Source organism: Ictidomys tridecemlineatus, chromosome 4 (genome assembly GCF_052094955.1).
Source record: "Ictidomys tridecemlineatus isolate mIctTri1 chromosome 4, mIctTri1.hap1, whole genome shotgun sequence".
Taxonomy (NCBI): Eukaryota; Metazoa; Chordata; class Mammalia; order Rodentia; family Sciuridae; genus Ictidomys; species Ictidomys tridecemlineatus.
This window is the reverse complement of record NC_135480.1, coordinates 201,926,438-201,938,724: the sequence shown is the minus strand read 5'-3', so window position 1 is coordinate 201,938,724 and position 12,287 is coordinate 201,926,438.

Here is a 12,287-nt window from a genome sequence, read left to right as displayed (position 1 = left end):
TTATTAAATGATATTGATATTGTTATAAACTTAGCTGAAGAAAAACAAGAAAGTGAAGATAAAACAAAGAGGGAAAACTTATTCTTAATATCACTTTTAAATAGTAGGTAAATATTTTGAAATATTTCTCTTCCAGACATATTCACATATATGTATCATTTAATATATATATATATAAATAAAATTTACATCAAATCAAATTTATATGTATTTCACTCCATTTCACTTGGGTATAAATCAAACACATCATAAAGATTTATTTATTTATTTATTTTGGTATCAGGGATTGAACCCCAAGGGTGTTTAGCCACTGAGTCACATCCCCAGCCCTTTTCATTTTTTATTTTGAGACAGGGTTTTTCTTAGTTGCTTAGAGCCTCACTAAGTTGTTGAGGCTGGCCTTGAACTTGTGATCCTCCTCCCTCAGCCTCCGGAGCTGATAGGACTACAGGCATGTGCCACTACACCTGGCAAATATATCATAAAGATATATCTGTGCAAGGTGGCCATTTGAAATGGCTGTATGACATTCCACATTTTCTCTGAATATTCAGGTGATCTCCAAGTTATTTTATATAAGTAATAATGTAATAATATTCCACATCCTCTGTCAATTGACTGATCCACATCTTTATGCATTTCATGATTGTCTATCAATTACTAAGGGTAGGACTACAGAATCTAAGTTTTAAAAATCAAAAAACTTGTACTTTAAATATTGACATGCTTAATTTTCAAATAAAGTGTATTACTAAGGATTTACATGTTTTCACCAGACAGCAGGCACCCAGTTCTTTGGGTTGCAAATTCTGTTCCCACCAGATATTTCACGAACTCCATGACCACCCAGGAGTGGAGGGACTGTGATCGCTGCAACTTTGACATCAATAAGTTGCATGACAAGCTGATTTTGCTCATTCTGAGTCTTAGTTTCTCCACTTGGGGGACCTAAATCCTTGCAGAGCCCATTCTTCTTCCCAGGTGTTTCAGGGAGCCTTCTAACGTTAATACCTGCAGGTGAATATGAGTTGCCACTTTTTTTTTTTTTTTGAAATGAAACAGTAAAATTGGTGGGGTGAGATGGCACATGCCTATAATCCCAGCAACTTGAGAGGCTGAGGTAGGAGGATCACAAATTTGAGGCCAGCCTCAGTAACTTAATCAACTTAGCTAGATAGTATCTCAAAACAAAAAATGAAAAGGGCTGGGGATGTGGCTCAGTGGTTAAGCACCTCTGGGTACAATATCTGGTACAAAACAAAAAAAGTAAAATCGCATTTATTTGCAGATGATATGATCACTATATAGAAAATTCAGTGTAATCAATTTGGCTACAAGAACTAGTGAGTTTAGTGAGATTGCAAAATACAAGTTCAAAATATCAAAACATCAATTGCATTTCAGTATTCTGGCAAGGAATGAATGCAAATTAAGATTTTTTTTTTTTTAAAAAAAATAGCACTAGTGAGATCTCATTCACAATAGTCCCTCCGGGTTGGCATTAGACAGTATCTCCATGGCCAGTGGCTGGGCTAGAGCTGCCTACTGGCTCCTGGCTGTTTCTGAGCCTCCTGGGGGCTCTTGGGGGGACAAAAACTCTGCCCGGGTCATGGCTATGCCATGAATCTGTGCGGCTCCACTTGGCTCTGTCCACGCAGAGCGGCTCCTCCCTGTGGACTTGTCGTGCTGGGATGGCCCTGGAGGAGAAGGTGAGGTCATGCCTCTGGCTTGCACTTGGTGGGGAGTCCGCCCAGCAGGGCTGCTTGGGACACAGAGTCTGCAGTCGAATGACACGGGCTTCCTTCTGCAAAGCCCCTTCCTCCCAGGGAGCATCCACAGTATCAGGAGACCTGTGTCCACACTGGCATCCAGACTCCCCTCTGCCAGACACAGCTGCCGTCATGCCCATGCCCCTCTGCTCCTTGGTCCTGGGCGGACCTTCACTCACTGTCCTGGGCTTCTTCCTTCCTGGGGTGGATTCGTTCTCAAGGGCCGCGGCTCCTCCTTGAAACCTGCTCCCATCGCCTCCCTGGTCCACACGCCGTCTCACACGTGAACCTCCCTCTCTGTGCCTCATCTCTGCCCCTGGGGAGGCGGCCCAGACCCAATGGATGCAAATACCTCCTGGGCTGAAGTGTCTGCTGATCTTAGTGTCACCACCCCTCGGCCCCAGCCCCTCAGCCCCAGCCACCTGGTGCATTCCGTACAGAATGTACGGTACAGGAGCAGAGGGCCAGAGAGGCCCCTACCTACCCAAGATCCTCCAGCGAGTCGGATGGAGCCAGGATTTGAGCCCATTTCCCTCTGACACTGTGTTGAGCGCTGTGTCGATCATGATCTCCAGAGCCAGCCCATCGCCCAAGAACTCCTGCCACCCAGGGTCTAAGAGGCTCTGAACCAGGGTCTAGAGGGGAGGGGGGCCTGGCACAGGGATCAAGCATGGCACCCTGAAGAGGTAACTGGGCAGCTTCCCATCTGCATCCCTGCACTCCAGCTCCTGTAGGCTCCATCTCCAGGGCCATCCGAGAGGACCAGGCTCAGCCTTCCGAGCCTGGATCCCTGGGTTTGGAGGCCCTTCACCTGCCTCTGTCCCAGGGGTGCGGGATGGGGTTGGGCAGGAGGGAGGCTGGGTTTTGACAGGCAGCTGAGCTCACCGGGCTGCAGGCCTGGCCCCTGCCCCCACCCCCATTCCAGCTGGCTCCAGAAGGGAAGCGGGGGTGGGGGCAACTTCACAGGGAAACTTTTGTTCTTGCTTCGAACAGACAGGGGCTGGGGACCGAGCTTCCCCTTGGCTGCCACGGAGACCAGGGCCACTTGAGTTCATGTTTATTTTCACAGCGTGGATTCCATGGAGATAATCATCCCTGACAGGGAAGCCCTGGGAAGAGGGCTCCAGCCTCCGTGGAGCGCCTACTATGTGCTGAGCCAAAGACAGACAAGAGCCAGCAGGAAACTCCAGACAGACTGAGGCCTCAGACACCTCTGCACACTTGACTGGGGTGGAGACAGCCCAGAGAGGGAAAGTCACTTGCCCAAGGTCAAACAGCTGATCAGGGGAGAGCTGGACCGGGGGCCACCTGCTCCCTGGCATCTCCTTACCGTGTGCCTGAGTGATGGGCACAGGAGCTCAGCGTCCTTAAGGCCTCGAGGAGGATGTGCTGCGTGGGGCTCCGTGCAGGCTGGGGGCCCCAGAGCTGGTGGATAAGAGCTGGGCATGTTTTCCATGTCAGAGCCTTGAATCCAAGTGGGGTTCGGCCAAGCAGCTAATTTTCTGGGCCTCAGTCACTCCTCTGAGAAATGGGGCTAGCAGCAGCAGCTGTCTCATCAGAGGGTGGGAGAAGGGGCCAGGTGCATGGTAGGAGCTGAGCGGTCCCCACGGTGAGTGTTACTATCATGACGCTCTTCCTCCCTCACCTGCTCCTAAACCGCCTGCTCACTGGGGGCCCCAGGAGTCTCCAGCGGGCTGAGTGAGTGCCGTGGCAGGGGGGTGGACCTACGGTGAGACACTACAGTGGACAGCCCCTGAGCAACGGACGGGAGGTGTCTCCAGGAACCACCCCAGCCCTGCCTGGGGGGACCACCGCCCCGCACCCTGCGTCTGGCCACCCCTGCCCGGCTCTCCTCCCCACCCCCCTTCCACATGAGTGACTTTCTGCGCAGGCTCTTCTGGTCGGTTCAGCTCATGCCGGAGCACACCTCGAAGCCCCATCAGACCCAACTCGCCAACATGACTGGCCGGCCAACCACCGGCAGGCGGGGGAGACCTGCATCCGACGCACAAGACCCGAGGAAACAGCCGGATCAAAACCCAAACATGGAACCAATCAAACCCTTAACCTGACACTACAAACTTCCCACAGACTTCAGAGAAATACCTCGAGGAGTGCACGACCTCCGTCTCTCCCCAAGGCGCCCTCCTCTTCCAGCGGGGTCTTGCTCAAACACAGGTTTGACCTGGCCACTTCCCGCCCCAGAGCCCCGCCGCCGTAGCGCTCATTATTTGTTATTCTTATTTGTTACTCTTGATCGAGGTCTTCTGCTGTGCATCTGTTCCCATGGGGCAGGGACCGCTGCTGTCTCTGTCCCGGGGACCAGGAAACAGCGAGGAGGGCAGCGTCACACAGCTGGTGAGTGGGACGCAATCCCAGGTGGCTCGGCCACATTCCACCTCTCTGTTGTCCTGTCGGATTCCTGGGCCTGCCCTTGGAGACCCTGCCCTGCCGTGGCCTGCGTCTGATGTCGCCTCGTGTCACAGTGCTCCTTGCCCGGCTTTCCCTGGGTTGACCCTCCCAGCTCATCACTTCGTTCCCTCAGTTCCTCGGTCTCCATGCAAAAGCCCCCCACTGCCCTGACCTCTGGACCTCAACCCTGACTCCTTCCCTAGGGGCCTCCCTGCCTCCAGTAACCCGCCAGCTCCTGTGACTTGGCTCTTCGGGTTTCCCATTTTGAAATGGAAACTGTCCCCTGCCCTGGAACCTCTGTTGGCTGCCATCCTCTACCCTCTTCCCGTTTCCTGCCCAGCAATTCGCGGCCCACCGCCTCCCCCTGCCCTCAGCTCTGGGCCTCACCCCTGCCCTGGTGGCGCTCACTCGGCCACCTGTCATATCACAGTGTCTGAGCACTTGCTGGGTTTTGTCACCCCTTTTGTCCTGACCATTTCTCTGCCTTGGTGTCCACCTCCCTCTGGCTGCTCCTTCTCCAGGCTCCCAGGTGGCTGGCTCTGGCTCTGTGCTCACGTGGATGTTCGGGGCTCTGACCCAGCCCACGGCTCTCCCTGCGGCCCATGCTCCCGGGGACCTCCGTGTCCACCCCTGCAGCGTGATGCCTGGACCTGCTCCCAGCTCTGGATTCTCTTCTGTCCACTTGGTCAATGGCCTCTTAGGCAACTGGAAAATCCCATAAGTCCAGCAGGACTCCTTCCTCAGCCTCCCCCATGGGCTGACCATCTTTCAGGCGCTAGGAGCACCTGCCAGGCACGACATTTGGGCCTCAGACAGATTTCCTCTTCCCTCCTTTCCTCTCTCCTCCTTCCTGTCCGCCAACCCTTATACTGACCTCAGGGCCCCTGGCATTCCCTGGGGGCTGCCCTCCATCCAGCCTCCTCATTCTTGAGCCTGCTCACTGGACTCCCCTCTCCAGCCTCCTGTCCAAAGTCTGCTCCCGCTGTACACTGAGTGATCTTCCTCAAAGACAAACGTGATCTCCTGTGTCCCTTTCATAGCTCGCGGTCATCCTCACACTAAAACCCACCCTGGTCAAACCATCCCAATCCCCCCCCCCAACTTAGTCCTTTCTTGTTGGGGACCTTGGATCAGACTCTTTTGCCAGTCTCCTGACTCCAGAGCAAAATGAGCTGTGGGAGACGCCCTGCCACCCAGGCTCTTGTGTGAGACTCTCCGTCCCCAGCCCTCTTCCCTTCTGGTCCTCCAGGCAAAAGGCTGTCACTGTCAAGTCTTTGTGCAAACGCCACCTTCCTTGGCTTCGGTGGAAGACTCAAGCCTCTTCTCCCAGGTCCTACCCGAGTGTGGCCAGCCACCTGTGAGGGTTTTATAAAGTTGTAATCCTCTTTCATGTCTGTCTGTCTCCCCAGCCTCCACTGAAGAGGAATGTCCTCGAAGGTGGCTCAGGGAGGTCCTTGTCCTCAGCCCAGGGGGAGTCCTGGAGGAGAAGCTCCACAGACATTTGCTGGGTGCCTTGAGTTCAGGAAAGGGAAGGGAAGGGAACCCAAGGGGGGAAATGGGGCTGCAAGTTGGAGGGGTCACCTGGGTGAGGCTGGAGGACCAGCAGCCAAAGGTCCAGGCTGGTCCATCCAGGTCAAGCCAAGTCTGAGGACCCTTGGGTCATGTGACCCAATACTCCCCAGCCCCACACACCCCTGGATGTGAGAGTCGGCAAACTCCAGGACTAGGCTTCCCAGATGAGACTGGGAGTCCTCTCTGCGAGGCCAGCAGAGCCGGCTTCACACCAGTCCCCTTCCCAGCGGGGGGACCTTGGGCGAGTCCCTTCACTTCCTTGAGCCTCTTTCCCCTTTGCAGCATGGCAGGGCTGCGTGGCTCTGTGAGGCGAGTTCCGCGGAGTAGCTGGGCTGGTGCTGGGCACCCAGGAGATGCTCAGGCACGTGGGCACGCAGACTCAAGACCTCCCTGGAGGGCCCACCCTCTGGCCTTTCCTTTCCAGGAAGACCTGGCTGGATAGAGGGTGATAAACAGTCATGGTCAGTCCTTGTGCCACTGTGACCGGTGCCCTGCCTAGACTATCCCAGGCATCCTCTCCAATTCTAATGAGGAAACTCAGGTCCAGAGAGGTCAGGCTACTTGCCCAAGGTCATACAGCCAGGAGGTGAGCTGGGATCTGACATCAGTCCAGTTGTTAAACACTGGCTTGGTCTGTGTGTCCTTCCCAGGTTCACCCATGTGTCCCCAGAGGGCTCTGAGGCCTGAACACTGCCCAGCTGTCTGTGCCAGCGGGCTCTCCCCTTCCCCCGCCTCCCTTCTGCCCAACACTAGATGTGTTTAAACTAGCTGAGCAGGGTGAGGTGGGGAGGCCGCGGAGAAGGTACGGAGATGTTTGTTTTCCTTGGGGGTTTATATCAACATTGGCCTTGACATTTCGCCTGTTATTATGTGTGGTTCTTTAGAGGGTGAAATAATATTTTCTTTTGCTGGAGAAAAGGACAAAGTTCAGACAGAGCTCTTGGCCCCAGATGGATTTTCCTCCTTCTCTGCTTTCCACGGGCCACAGCTACCCGGAGCTCCTTGGAGCCGCTTTTGGGGTCAGACGTCCTTCCTGGGCCGTGGGCACGGGCTCCGGCTGCAGAGACCTACCAGGAGCGCCAGCCGCGGCCTGTGCGAGGTGAGACGGGTTCGTGGGCCCGGGATTCTGTCCACGTGGTAGCACCTGGCTTCTCTCAACCCACAGGACCTGGGGGCCGCCTGCGGCGCCTGCTCCGCGCCACGGGTTGGCTTCCCTTCCCTGCTGGCACCTGGGGGCTGCGGGCACCCTGGCTGTGCCGTCGGGTGCTCTGGACAGTCAACGCCCTGACACACGCCGCAGGTAGCAGGTACAGGCAGTGAAGGCGAGTGCCAGGTACTGTGGGTGAATCCCGTGGGCGCTAGGGATCCCCGCGAGCTTCACCGACCTGCGCTGCAAATATAAACTGGGGCCTGGAGACACCGACCTGCGACACGCGTGCAGAAAACCCGGAGTGGCAGACTCATCCTGGGCACTCCAGTTCTGAGCGGCAGGCTGGAGGGCACAGGGGTGCAGGCACTCTGCCACTCCTGGAGACCTGTGGCTCTACAGAGCTGAGGGTCATTGTAAAGTTGTTCACTGCATGGCCACGCCCTGGCTTAGAGGTGGCTTCCAACAGCAGGCGTCATCCCTGGAAATCCGACTTGAAAGTGGGGGTGGTTCCTTCTTAGGCTCTGGGTTGGGGGTGGGAATCTGTTGCACGTGTCTCTGCGACTCGGGAGCTGCTGCTGTTCTTGGTGTTCCTTGGCTTGAAGCCACATCATTATCCTGGCTCTGCCTCTGCCTTCTACCTGCGTCTCTGTGCCTGGATCCCCCCACCCCCCCTTTCTCTAATAAAGACAACTGACTGGATAAGACACCCTTATCCAGTAGGACCACATTTTACTGCAACTAATGACATCTGCAAAAATGCTATTTCCAAATAAAGTCACATTCTAAGATTCCCGATGGATGTGAATTTGGGGGAGACTAGTCAACCCACTCTGTATAGCCCCATTTCCTTGAGCTCTGACTCCGTTATTAAACCCTGTGCACAATCCTTGTGCAGCCTAAAGGGATGTGGATGAGCTTCCATCACTGCGGAAAAATCCTGAGAAAACCCACTTACAGGAGAAAGGGGCGTTTTGGCCTATGGTTTCTGAGGTTGAGGCTCACGATGGGCCCAGGTGCTTTGGGCCCATGGGAGGCGGAACAACATGCCGGCAGGATGATTTGGCAGAGGAGGCTGCTCACCTGGTGGTAGCCAGTAAAGCAAAGAGAGACAGGAAGGGGCCAGGCTTCCTGTGTCCCTTTCCAGGGCATAACCCCAGTGACTTAGGTCCCACCTCCTCAGAGTTCCACCACCTCCCACAGCACCACAGGGCAGGTATTATCTTCCCCATTTTATAGTGGAGGCGGCAGAGGCTGTGTGTGTGTGTGTGTGTGTGTGTGTGTGTGTGTGTGTGTGTGTGTAGGGCAGGACTTCAGTTGCCCAGGACACACAGCCCTTCAAAGGGCTCACACTCAGGTCTACAGGAGTCAATGCCCGGCATGACAGACACCCTTGGGGACTGAGGGCACATTCCATACACACTCTGCTTCATCGAGGCCAGGGTTTCATTTGACATTGGGGACTGATTCTTTTTCTCTCTCTTTTTTTAAAGTTTCATTTTATTTCTAATCGACACATAGTTGCACATATTTACAGGGTACAAGGTGATGTTTGGATACATGTATTCAAGGCATAATGCTCAAATTTGGGCAATTGCCATCACCTACCATTTCTTTGGGGTGGGAACATTTAAAATCCTTCCTTCTGGCTATTTTGAAATAGATGCTACATTGCTGTTACCTATGCAATATGTTAACTGGGTAATAAGCCACCAGCACCAGTTCCTTCTATTTAACCAGAGCTGTGAACTCACTGACCAGTTCTCCCCACCCTCGCCTCCTCCCCACCCTTCCCAGGCTCTGGTAACTGGTATTCTACTCTCCGTGTCTATGAGACAGACTTTTTTAGATTTCACATATGAGGTTTTATCCTTCTTGTCTTTCTGTGTCTGGCTCATTTCATTTAACATAATGTCCTCCAGGTTCATCTGTGTTGTCACAAAATGGCAAGATTCATTCTTTTTCTGTGTGTCGGACTGGTATTTGTGTCTGTGTGTGTGCACATGTGTGCCGTGTTTTCTTTAGCCATTGCTCTGTTGCTGGACACAGGTTGAATCCCTCTCCTGGCTGTTGTGAACAGTGCTGCTTAAACACAGGAATGCACTTATCTCTTAAAAAATAAAAAAAAAAACTGATTTCATTTCTTTTGGATCTACACTCATGTTATGGTTTGGATGTGAGGGGTCCCCCAGAACCCATGTTAATGCAGGAATATTCAAACAGAGGTGAAATGATTAGATTGTTAGAGCCGTACACTAATCAGCTCACCCTAGTTTGGATGGACTGACTGGGTGGCAGCTATAGGCAGGTGGAGCATGGCTGGCAGGAGTGTGTCCTGGAACAGCGCGTCTGCCCTGCGCCCCTTGCCCCTACCCCTCTGCTTTCCTGCTGCCGTGAGCAGAGCAGGGCTTCTCCACACCCTTCCAAGGTGCTCTCCTCCCCTTGGGCCCAGGGCAGTGGAGCTGGCTGACCGTGAACTAACTCTGCAGCAGTGAGCCAAAATCAACCTGTCCTCCCTCAGCTATTCTGTCAGGTGTTTGGTCACAGTGATGAAAACCTAATCTAGTAGTGGGATTGCTGGATCTGAGGGTAGTTCTATTTTTAGTTTCTGGAGAAACCTCCCTGCACTTTCCACAGTGGCTGTGCTAATTTATATTTCCACAAAGAGGGTGTGAGCACGCCCTCTTCCACGCGCCCTCTTGCACACGCCCTCTTGCACACGCCCTCCCCTGCGCTTATTTTCTTGTCTTTTGGATCATGGCCTTTCTACCTGGAGTGAGGTGCTCTCTTATTGTGTCTTGGTTTGCATTTCCCCAACTATCAGTGATGTTGAGCAAAATCTACCTGTTGAGCCATTTGCACATCTTCTTTGAGAAACTATTCAGGTCTTTTGCCTATTTTTTAATTATGTTTTTTGTTGTCGAAGTTGTGTGAGAGTGACTTCTATATTCTGGGTATTAACCGAGATGTAGGGTTTTGGGTTTGTTTTTGCTACTGGGGATTGAACTACTTAGGGCACTGGACCCCTGAGCCACATCCCCAGCCCTATTTTGTATTTTATTTAAAGACAGGGTCTCACTGAGTTGCTTAGCGCTTCACTTTTTGCTGAGGCTGGCTTTGAACTTGTGATCCTCCTGTCTCAACCTCCCAAGCCACTGGTATGACAGGCGTGTGCCACCGCGCCAGCTCAGATGTAGAGTTTGTAAATCTTTGCCCTCATTTTGTAGGTTATCTCTTTACCCTGTTGATTATTTTGAAGTATAGTTTGATGTCATTCTATTTGCATATTTTTGCTTTATGCTATTTACCCATATATTTGTGGCTCTGGGTCCCTGGGTTGCTTTTATTCCTGATGCTTTTAAGGTCTTAGCTAAATGATCCTTGTCCAGGTGAATGTTATAAATTCTTTCCTCTCTGTTTTCTTGTGGTTGGTTCATAGTTTGAGGCCTTACATTGTTTTGAGTTGACTTTAGTATGGGGGAGAGATAGGGGTTTGATTTCTAGACATTTCAGGTGGGTTTCCAATTTACCCCAGCACTATTTATAAAAGAGACTGTCCTTTTTTTTGGTACCTTTGTTAAAAATCAGGTGGCTGTCAATGTGTGACTTTATTTCTGAGCTCTCTATTCTGTTCCATTGGTCTATGTGTCTTTTTTTTTTTTTTTTTTTAAATACCAGCACTGTGCTGGTATTTAAAGTTACTATGATGCTGTGGTATATTTTACAGTCATGATTACACACGCCTCCAGTTTTGTTCTCTTTTTTTTGCTCAAATTGCTTCAGCTATTCAGGAATCTTTGTGGCTCCATATGAATTTGAGAGTTTTTTTTTCTTATTTTTGTGAAGAAAGCTGTTTTTACTTTGATAGGGAGTGCATTGAATCAGTGGATCACTCTGGGTGGCACAAACATCTTAACAATCATAATCCTTCTAAGTCACAAACACAGAAAGGATATCTTTACTTTTATTTGGGTTCTCTTTAATTTCTTTTCTCAATGTTTTATGATTTTTACTGTAGAGATCTTTTGCCTCCTTGGAAATTTGTTCCTAGAAATCTTTTTTTAAAAAATAGCTATTATAAATGGCTAGTTATAGATATTATAAATTATTATAAGTATTATAAATGGTTTTCTTCATTTCTTTTTCAGATAGTCCACTATTATTAGTGTATAAAACACTACTGAGGGTGCTGGGGATGCAGCTCAGTTGGGAGAGTGCTTGCCTCTCTTGCACAAGACCCTGAGTTCAGTTCCCAGCACCACAAAAACCAAAACAAAACAAAAAACACTACTAGGGCTGGGCTGGGGCTCAGTGGGAGAGCGCTTGCCTCACATACGTGAGGCACTGGATCGATCCTCAGCACCACATTAAAAAAAATAAATAAAGATATTGGGTCCATCTACAACTAAAAACAAAAATAAAAAAACACTATGGATTTTTGTATGTTGGTTTTATAACCTGCGACTTTACTGAATTCATTTAATCTAACTTTTGTGGGTTTTTTGGTGGCGTCTTTAGGATTTTCTACCTGTAAGATCATGACATCTGCAAACAGACAATTTGACACCCCCCTTTCCAGTCTCGAGGCTTCTTATTTCTTTCTCACCTTCTTGCTCTGGTTAGGATTTAATCTTCTGATGATAGAAGAAGTGGAAGTAATCATCCTTGTCTTGTTGGAGAACTTACAAGAAAAGCAGTCAACATTTTTCCCATTCAGTACGATGTTAGGGGTGGGTTTGTCACATTTAGCTTTTATTATGTGGGGTATGTATCTTTTATGCCTAATTTATTGAGAGTTTTTTTTTATCATGAAGCAATGCTAAAATTTGTCCAATGCCTCTTCTGCATCTATCAAAATGATTGTGTGATCTTTGTCCTTCATTATTTCATGTAACGAAGTGTGTTTGTTGATCAACAGCAGAACCATCTTTGCATCCTGGGGCTGAATCCCGGTTGACTGTGGTGAATGATCTTTTAAACATACTTTGAGTTCAGTTAGTATTTTGATGAACACCTTGCAGCTATGTTCTTCAGGGATATTGCCCTACAGTCCTCTTTTTTGTTGTGTCCTTGTCTGGTTTGGGTATCAGCGTTGATACTGGCCTCATTGATCGAGTTTGAATAATTCCTTCCTCTTCAATGTTCAGGAATAGTTTGAGAAGAATTGATATTTGCTCTTTAAATGTGTAGAAATCAGCAGTGAAGTCCTAGGTCCTGGGTTTTCCTTTGAGGAGAGACTTTTTACTGTCCCCTCTTGTCACTCTTTACGGGTATGTTCAGATTTCCCATTTCTTCACGCTCTATTCTCCATAGGTTGTATATGTTCAGGAATTCAACTATTTTTTTTCCATATCTTCCATTTTGTTAGTGTACAATTGATCATAAGA